Source organism: Belonocnema kinseyi, chromosome 4 (assembly GCF_010883055.1).
Source record: "Belonocnema kinseyi isolate 2016_QV_RU_SX_M_011 chromosome 4, B_treatae_v1, whole genome shotgun sequence".
NCBI classification, from domain to species: Eukaryota; Metazoa; Arthropoda; class Insecta; order Hymenoptera; family Cynipidae; genus Belonocnema; species Belonocnema kinseyi.
Genome location: NC_046660.1, coordinates 141,079,686 through 141,090,067, shown reverse-complemented (window position 1 = coordinate 141,090,067; position 10,382 = coordinate 141,079,686). Strand labels below are relative to the sequence as shown.

The window sequence follows — 10,382 nt, the reverse complement described above, 5'->3', positions numbered from 1 at the left end:
ATCTAGTCGGGAGTGGTGCTGACTGAAAACAGATGATTTGGAGCGATTCGCGCGCCATTTGTTGGTCATTCTAAGGACTTATTGAACTACCCTCGTATCATCTTGCAATGTCATGTCGTTTATGCGCAGTCCACAACGTGATTGCGGAAGGAGGCAGAGCGAGTTATTTGAGAAGAGTGAAACAAATAGGGATAGCGATAGTAAAGAGAAAGAAGGTAGCGAAGTAGACGAGGCCAGCAGTGAGGGAAGTGCAGATAAAACGTTCACTACGCCCTTGCATCCCGTACTAACAGCAGAATCGAGAATGGGATATGCTCGTAAAGTTAGAAGCCCTTATAAAATGATTTAAAGAGGAGACTTGCGAAAGACTGACTGATATGAAGAAGATGATGGTAAAGATTTGGAAACACCAAATCAAACCATTCTTCGACCGACAATGCAATAATGAATTGTTTTAAAATTATTTCTTCTGTCTTACGGTCACGGGAAAATAAAAACAAATTAGAGCTATCAATTCAACTCCATTTATTTTTAGAACAAAAATTAAAATTTCGACGTTTCGGCATCACTGCGTGCCTTTTTCAGAGTATCTAAATAATAATTATAATAAGGTGATACATAATAAAAATAAATATAAATAGTTTTAAAAAAGTTATTGTTTATGAGTAAAAAATATTTAAAAAATAATACCTTAGTTTAATAAGATTTATAAGCGAAATCACAATCATTCCAATTTTGGAGTCAATTCGTGTCAATTTTTTGTGTCATAATTAAAAATAGTTTATACGTTATCAAAGTTTAAAAAAAGTAAGACTCCAAAAAATTATTGAGGATGAGTAAAAAGAGAAAGCCTCATAAAATTGAAGAGGCTTTTTCAGCGTAAAAACTACATTATTAACGAGTATGAAATCGTTCTAATTGTTTTGGTAACAACGACGAACATATGACTAAATCGTTGGTGAAGATAAAGGCAGTATATAAAGTGAAATACAGTGATTGGCCAAGTCTCCATAGAATTACTGATGAGGAAGCGCGAACTTAAATAAATTTAAAGATTTAAAGATTGGGAATTTAAATACAGGCTTGTCATAACATTCTTGTAATTATAATCACTATTTCGATTTCGAATTCAGCAATATTAAAATATTAGCTACTGAAAAAATACTTATCAAAGACGTGTTATTGAATTTATATTCATAAACAAATTTCGAAATATTTCTGTTAATTTACAAAATGAAATTTTAAATATTAATAAAATTTACCAAAGCATAATTAAGTTCGCGCTTCATCATCAGTAATTCTATGGAAACTTGGCCAATCATTGTATTTCACTTTATATACTGCCTTTATCTTCATCAACGATTTACCGCCTTATTTATCTCCTAGTCATATGTTCGTCGTTGTTTCAAAAAAATTAGAACCGTTTCATAATCGTTAATTATGTAGTTTTTACGCTGAAAAAAGCCTCTTCAATTTTATGAGGCTTTCTCTTTTTACTCATCCTCAATAATTTTTTGGAGTCTTCATTTTTTTAAACTTTAATAACGTATAAACTATTTTCAATTATGACACAAAAAAATTGACACGTATTGACTCCAAAATTGGAATGATTGCGATTTCGCTTATAAATCGTATCAAACTAAGGTATTATTTTTTAAATATTTTTTACTTATAAAGAATAACTTTTTTTAAACTATTTATATTTATTTTTATTATGTATCACCTTATTATAATTATTATTTAGATACTCTGTAAAAGGCACGCAATGATGCCGAAACGTCGTCGAAGTTTTAATTTTTGATCTAAAAATAAATGGAGTTGAATTGATAGCTCTAATTTGTTTTTATTTTGCCGTGACCGTAAGACAGAAGAAATAATTTTTCTACAATTCATTATATGAAGAAAAAAGGGGAAGAGGTAAAAGACGAGATAAGAAAATTGAGACAAAAGTGGGAAGAATGGAATCAATTAAGAAAAGGAGAGAAAGAAAAGGTATGGAATAAATTGGAAAGTATAGTAAATAGGCAGAGAACGAGGAGGTTAGGAAAAGGAACATGAAACTGTTAGAAGAGAGAGTGAGTAAACTAGAACTAAGGAATGAGTCTAAGGTGGACAATGCAAGAGTCGGGGGGGGGGGGGGGGGGGGGGGGGGGGGGTAAAACGACAAGAGGATCTGAATGAAAGGAATAAAGGAAATAAGCACAAAAATAGCGGCGTACAAGTAGCATTCTGGAACGTGTCAGGACTAAAAAACAAGGACAAAGGATTTTGGGGAGAAGTACAGAAATGGGATGTGATAATGATGAGTGAGACGTGGGTGGATGAGAAAGAATGGAAATGCTTGAAAAGAATATTACCGAAAGCATATGAGTGGAAGATGCAAGCAGCAAGAAAGGAGCACGTGGAAGGGAGATGAATGGGTGGTATGGTTCCAGGGGTAAGAAAGGAACTAGTGATAGAGGAAGAAAAGAGATAGTATATAGGAGAAAAGGATGGAACAATGGTTAGAAGAATAAAAGTAGGAAACGTTATTGTGGATGTAGTATGCGTGTACAGAAGAAGATAAGAAGGAGGATGGAGAACAATAAGGAAATGGACAGAGGAGAAAGAGGAGAGGTTGGTCCTAATAGGAGGGGATCTGAATGTATGGACCGGGGAACAAGGGGGAGAAATATGGGATAGAGAAAAGGAGTTTATAAGAAAATCGAAACAAAAGGAAACGGATCGGAAGGGTAGGAGACTACTGGACATACTGGGATAGGCGGGATGGTTAATTTGTAACGGCAATATAAGAAGAGATGAAGAAGGTGAATATACGTACGCGGGTATAGGGGACACCGTAATAGATTACATTCTGGTAGAAGAAAGAATAAGGAGGCTAATGGTTAGAATGGAAGTGGGTAACGTGATAGGCTCAGAACACTTTCTGGTAATCGCGACAATGAGATGTGGTAGCTCAAAGGGCATTAGGGGGCAGAGTAAAGAAAAGAGAGAAGATAAAGTCAAAATGGGTATTTGGGGGGAGGGAAAGTTGAGAGTTTTAGAGAAAAAATAGAAAGCGAGAAGATAGGGGATCGGGAAGAGGAAGGAGTTGACACACTGCTAGAAAAACTTAACGGGGCGATAGATAAGGTAAGGGAAGAGGTGAGACCGAGAGAAAAAGAAAAGGGGTTTAGGAGAGGCAAGTGGGACGATGAATGCAGGGAAAGTAAAGATAGGATGAAGGAGTGTGTAAGGAAATGGAGGAAAGGGGAAATGGAAAAAGGAGAACTCAACAGGAGAAAGAGTGAACACAAAAGAATGATAAAGGAGAAAAGACAGAAGGAGAGAGAAAGGTATATGGCAGAGGTAGAGAAGGCGGTAAAAGAAGGGAGGGAATGGGACATCCGTGCTGGCAACCGCAAGGTACCATTCTTGGGCCAGTATTTATCTGAAAGCCCGTCATAATATAACCATAAAAAATGTTGAATAATCCAATAGAATGGAAAATTTCCGAAAAATGTCTACGAGGTAAACTACATGACCATAAATTTCAGATTATATCAAAGAAACCGCCATTAAATTTATTATTATTTATTCATTAAATTTCTGGAAGAAAAAATCAGAACAGCTACACAGTCGCTATTAGTAATTTTGTTCTCAAGTCACTTTTTAGTCACTTTTTTAAATGAAAAGTTTAGATTAGTGACTTTTTTTTCAAAAAATTAACTTATCGGTTAATCACTATTCAATTCAGGTCTATACCTATTTCTGAATTGTCTTGAAATCTTTTGAATTATTTTAGGGTTTTTATGAAAATATCATAAAATTTAACTTTATTTTATAATATTTTAGTGTATTTCAAAGAATATATTCACGGACGTAAGGGATTTTGTAGGGTTTCAATGATTTGAAGAGATTAAAAATTATTTGTTGAGTTCTTCCTCAATTCTTTTAAACTCTTTAGAATTCTTTTGATTTTTTCAATCCCCTGAAATTTTTCTAAATTTACTGAATTTTACCTATTTCAATGGATTATATTTTATAATCACAATTTTTTAGATCATTGGTTTGTTAATCAAATTAATGAGTCTTCAAAAGATTTCAAGGGATTTAAAATTTTAGTTTGATTAAAAAAATTACAAATTTTACTGAAATGAAAAATTCGTCACTTTAATTGTCCGAAATTAGTAGGGTTTTTAAAGATTTGAAGTGATTAAAATTTTTTTCTTGGAATTCGCCCTTAATGCATTTAAATTCTTTGTAATTCCCTTGACTTTTTTAAATTCACTTGGTTGCTTTTTAAAATCAGTCGCATTTTTTTATGAAATTCATCGAATTCTTCTCATTTCCCTTAAATTCTTCTAAATTCATTCAAAGTTTACTGAAATAAATGGATTTATTCGATTTTTCTTCTTCAATTTTTCCAAGAAAGTAAAATTCTTTTGAATTGTTTTGTAGTTATTAGTCACCTTTCGGTTAGAAATTAGTAAGATTTTTAAAGATTCGGGATGATCTGAATTTTTTTAATTCACCATAAATTCGTATTATTTTACCCTCAATTCTTTTTAATTTTTGCAGTTTCCTTTAATTTTTTTCATTCGCTTCAATTCTTCTAAATTTACTAACTTCTGCTGTATTTAATGGATTTTTTCCCTCATTTTAAAAAAGTTTTTGTTAAATTCATCTTGTAGTCTCTTATCATCTTGAATTCTCAGACATTTAATCAAATACTTTCGAATTTTTCTAACCTCATTTCAAAGTTATTGAATTCAATGAAATTTTTTCATATTTTTACATTTTTGCAATTCATTTGATTTTTTTGAATTCACCTTGAATCTCCATTAAATTCATAATATTCTTCTCGTTTCCCAAATTTATTCTGATTTTACGGAAATGAATCGAATTCTTTTGAATTTAACTTAAATTGTTTTCAAGTCTTATGAATTTATCCTTCATTTTTTTTACCCTTCGAGTACTAAAAAAGTACCCTATGATCGTGACAAAAAGTACCCTTTACTCCCTATATTTTGTCACATAAGAACTGTGAGGCCTGCACTTATCTTCACTTTTCTTACATAAAATAAATGATCAGATTACGGGATTTTTCCCGCTTGCGTGCTTTTTTTCACATATTATAAAGGTCACGTTAAATTCCAGTCTTTCTTTATTTGTTTATACTCTCTTCCTTTTACGGGTTTGAGAGTGTATACATAACCATTACAAGTATTCTTACAAACTAACCTTATACTATCTTACGAACTTCCATTTCCTCTTACCATTATCAATTTCAAATTTTGGCTCTAGTTCGCAACACTACTTCGTAACTCTCCTTTCGGAGTCAGTTTTTTGCCTTTTTTTTTTACTATCTTGTGCAACCAGCTCTCTCTCTCAGATTTTCTAGCTTTTTCATCCATTCCTCCCCTGACCATTTTCATTCAAAATCCATTTAATTCTCTCTTCTGTACTCACCCCTTCCCCTTCGAGCCCTGTACACCTCTCTAACATGTGCAACCATGTTTTCTGCTCATACCTACATACTCCACGAACATTCTCTTGTTTATTTATCCAATATCTGCATGCTCTTATACCTTCTCCCATTCTGAATTTCACTCCTCTATTCCATTTGCTCTCCTTTTTAATATTTTCAGGTAGTCTGGTTCCCCCTGCCCCTTTACCATTCTATACCAGCTGTTGTACCTTGAATCTGCGATTTTTCCCCATCTTTCCTCACCTTGCCTTGCCTTCATCTCTTCCTCTATTTGCTCCCACTCTGTACCCCTCTCCTTTATACCACATTCACGCCTCATTTCATATCTCTCCTCCTATTTTGAATGCCTCACGTTACCCCTTCTCTCCTTATCCATGACCTCGCGAGCACACGCTTGTGCTCGCTTCCTCTCGTTTCGAACCAAAGTTCCTAAGTAGTAAGACTCATCAACCATCTCCACCACCATGCCATTTGTATTTCATTCGTTGTCCTTTCCCTTTCATCTTTAACTTCTCTTCTAAATCTGCGAGAAGAATACTAAACAGAAGTGCGCTGAAAGGACACCCTTCCCTAAGCCCCCTTCCTTTCCATCTCCTGTCTTCACCCTTATTTTAATATCAACAAATATTTCTTTTATCCTCTCTATTAAACCTTCGTCTACTCCTCTCTCTTTCATGGCTGCCCATAAGGTCCTCCTATTAACTGAGTCAAATGCTGCCTTAAAGTCTACAAACAATGCGATTAGCTTCCCTTTCTTCCGCCCGAGCTTCAACCTCTTTCTAAACACTTCCGCATAAATTTTATATCCCACGGACATGAGTGTGATACCTCTATATTCTTCCACCTTTTTGCCTTCTCCTTTCTTAATCAACGGTACTACCAGCCCTGTCTTCCACTCCTCCGGCCACCCTTCTCCATTCCATACCTTGTTGCAAATCCTCCACATCTCTTCCCTCACCCCTAATCCTCCATATTTCAGTGCTTCATTTTCCAAGCCATCTTCCCTTGTTGCATATTTCTTTTCAACCTTGCAATCTCTTCATTCACCTCATCCCTACTGATCTCGTTTTCAATTTCCTCGTCCCCATCAACCACTTTTCTTCATTCTCCCTTTAACCTACATTCCACTCCTCCTAGCAGCCTCTTGAAGTGCTTTGTCCACTCTTTCATTCCTATTTCTTCATTTATACCCTTCCTTCCTGCTCTTTCCCTATTTATCACTTTCCATTCCCTCCCTTCTTTTACCGCCTTCTCTACCTCTGCCACATACCTTTCTTTCTCCTTCTGTCTTTTCTCCTTTATCATTCTTTTGTGTTCACTCTTTCTCCTGTGGAGTTCTCCTTTTTCCATTTCCACTTTCCTCCATTTCCTTACACACTCCTTCATCCTATCTTTACTTTCCCTGCATTCATCGTCCCACCTGCCTCTCCTAAGCCCCTCTTCTTTTTCTCTCGGTCTCACCTCTTTCCTTACCTTATCTATCGCCCCGTTAAGTTTTTCTAGCAGTGTGTCAACTCCTTCCTCTTCCCGATCCCCTATCTTCTCGCTTTCTATTTTTTCTCTAAACTCTCAACTTTCCCTCCCCCCAAATACTCCCCAAATATAACCCCCAAATACTTTCTTTGATATAATCTGAAATTTATGGTCATGTAGTTTACCTCGTTCCTCGCTTCCTCGGGTTGCAGATAGATGGTCCCTGTACCAAGGGTTTCTGCTGAATATGGCGACCTCTCAGAGTACGCAGCCTTATCCTTGCATGCGGGGCTCTACAAGGATAAACGAACCCCTTTCCCTAGCTTCTCGTGGGAACAACAATAACAACAAAAATAGTTGTAGTAAGTGCGGTTCAAAACAACAGAACACGCAGGGCTCCCGACAATGGGTCGGCCAGCAATGCCGACCAATTTAGAGCTGGGGGAGCCAAGGAAAATGGATTCAATGCGATGGATCGGCGGGATCTCGCGACCTTTAAGTGGACGGAGCGACTGAATCACGACTTGCTAGAGTACTACGATGCGAGTGTGCCCCCTGAACGGGGTTACACAGCACGGCTGCATGCTCTGTGGTGCGAGAAATACCCGGAGCTATCGCAGTTTTCGCAGCAACGTCTGCGAAACCATGCTGGACTATTCCGGAAAAGGGGCTATGTAAGCGGAACGCCTACTCTACCACAGCTAGAACAAGCCGGCAACAGAGAAAGAGAGGCGACACTAAGACCGACCGCGAGCAGGCATCCAATAGAGGAAGAGCGATGCTTTACGACCCGGAGAAACATCAACACCAAGATTTCTCTCAAGCCTAAAGATCTGGCTGAAATGGATGACGAGCTTCGTGGACATTTTTCCGGTGAATCCGACCTCTGGGCTATCAATTATTGTGTGTATAATGCAGCGAGAGTTTTGGCAGATGCGAACCGTAAAACAATACCAACGGCTGATCATAAGACCAAAAGACGAATGCATCAACTTGCCATAAAGATAGACTGGGCAAGACAGTACGCGTCCCGCATTCAGTGTGTGAATGACTACATCATATCTGGCAGGAATTTTACCGCCGAGGTTCCAAAGTTCATGCGCGAACTCCGGACCCGTTATCACAAACTTAACAAGTCAAAGCTGCTGACCATCAGGCAGCATACTATCTGACGCTAAGAGAAGTCTAGAGCGGAGGGAGAGGTGGGTCAGAGAAAATCAACAGTTTCTCTCTGACCAGATTGTATCAAAACCTTCTGGTGGAAGAAGCTTTCTTCAACCCATCAGCATTTGGCCCGTATTTTCACCTCATATTTAAAGTCGGAACAGCCGATTCCGGAGTGGTTGGTGGAAGGGGGCACAATACTCCTGCCGAAAACAGGCAACTTAGCTGACCCGAAGAATTACAGGCCAATCACTTGTCTGAACACACATTATAAGATATTCACAGCTATCCTAAATAATAGGATTGTTCGGGCAATTGAACCTGTGTGGCAAGAAATGTACGAACAACGAGGCTCAAAGAAAGGCGTAGCGGGATGTCGGGAGAACCTGCTCATCGATAGATGTGTCTGCAAAGATGCTGCATTCTACCAGCGTGACCTATCGATGGCCTGGATTGATTATCGGAAAGCTATCAATTCGATTTCCCATAGACCATAGATGCCGCTTTGGAAAACCAGACTTACTATCTCATCTGGAAAAAATCGTGTGACAACTAACAAGGTCACCTTTCAGAGAGGTGTCTTTTAGGGCGACACCATGAGCCAACTCCTCTTTTGCCTTACATTATTGCCACTATCTCTAGCACTTCGCCATTCCGACGGGTACTTGTGCGGCAAACCTGCAGATCGAAAGTACAAGGTCACTCATGTATTTTACATGGATGATCTTAAGATCTATGCTAAAAACAAAGAGCAACTACATCTTGCTCTAGTGATTGTCGAACAATATACTAAGGAAATTGGAATGGAATTTGGGTTAGACAAATGCGCCAAGGTCTATTTGAAGCGAGGAAAACTTAATGGCATCCCTGAAGGTCCTGAGCTCGTTGATAGAAGCGCTATACGACACCTTTGCGCTGGAGAGACTTATACATACCTGGGTGTGCCACAAAGCCGCATTCAGGATGTGATATCTCTAAAGGATACTCTCCAAAGCAGATACAAACGTCTCATCCGGCAAATTTGGTCTTCCGAACTGTCGGCGAGGAACAAAGTATCTGCAACGAACATGCTTGTCGTCCCGGTAGTACTCTATTGATTTGGAGTAGTTATGCATATGAACAAACGCATGCATCTTAAGTCTTCCGTTCCGCGACTGTACATCTCACGCCGTCAAGGTGGTCGCGGAATATTGAGTCTTGAATGTTTTCACAACAGAATTATTCTGGGTACAGCACATAGAGTTGCAAATGGAAGAGACCCTCTTCTTAAAATGGTCAGGAATCACGAAGAAGTGGGCAAAGGAGCGTTTCTGTACAACACAGCGGAGGAGGCTGCTGAAACACTCGGACTTAACTCAGTATTAGGGGTGCCAAATGCATCAAATCTTATTTATCTTGAGTACTCACTCCTGAAAGCCCGGATTAAGAAAGCACAAGAGAAAAACTTTCGTGAACAGCTCTTCGATAAGAGGATGCACGGTATCTTCCACAGAAATGTGAAGGATCATTCAATGTCTTGTGAGCTAACGTTTGCTTTCCTTAAATCGCCCGGATTGAAGTCTGGTACGGAGAGTTTCATTTTTGCATGCCAAGACGGTGTCAGTTCCACCTTAACATACCGTCACCACATTTTGAGCCAAGACATTCCTGATGATAGGTGCAGGGCGTGCCATGCACACCTCGAGCATTTAGCTCACATGCTATCTAGTTGTCCAACTCACGCAGGAACGACCTACATTCAAAGGCACAATGCGGCACTAAGAGTGCTTTATTACCATCTCGGTCACTCTTACGGCATTAACCTTAATATCGCTCCTCTAAGCGATCCTAGGGAAATCGAGTCAATTGTCAAGAATGGGAAGTACCGCATATACTGGAACTTTATATTCTCGACAATTTTTTCTGTTGCTCACTCGAGGCCTGACATGGTTCTTCTTGACTTCGAGAAGCGAACCATGTTCGTTATCGAATTTTCGGCACCAGCTGACAAAAACATCATAGCTAAAAAGAATGAAAAGGAAGAGAGGTATCGAGACCTTATAAGGGAGTTGCAACGATTGTATCCGGAATATTCTGTTAAACTAATCGTCCTTATCATCGGCGCTCTTGGAGGTGCCAAGCTTTCACTCGCTAATGACTTAAAAAGCATCCCTGCGTGTCAACAATATGCCAAAACACTTGCGGGAAAAATGCAGAAGGCGGTAGTCCTTGGGTCGCCCCGTGTTCTTAGGGTGCACGAGGCTTTTGCTGGATCGTCGTATTGATTCCGTCATAG

At 38.6% G+C, this 10,382-nt stretch overlaps 1 protein-coding gene across 3 annotated transcripts in view; it reads right to left on the bottom strand.

Moving 5' to 3' along the window:
* Positions 1-10,382, bottom strand: part of LOC117170640 (97 kDa heat shock protein) — a 189,867-nt gene that overhangs the window by 142,968 nt on the left and 36,517 nt on the right. The window lies entirely within an intron of this gene.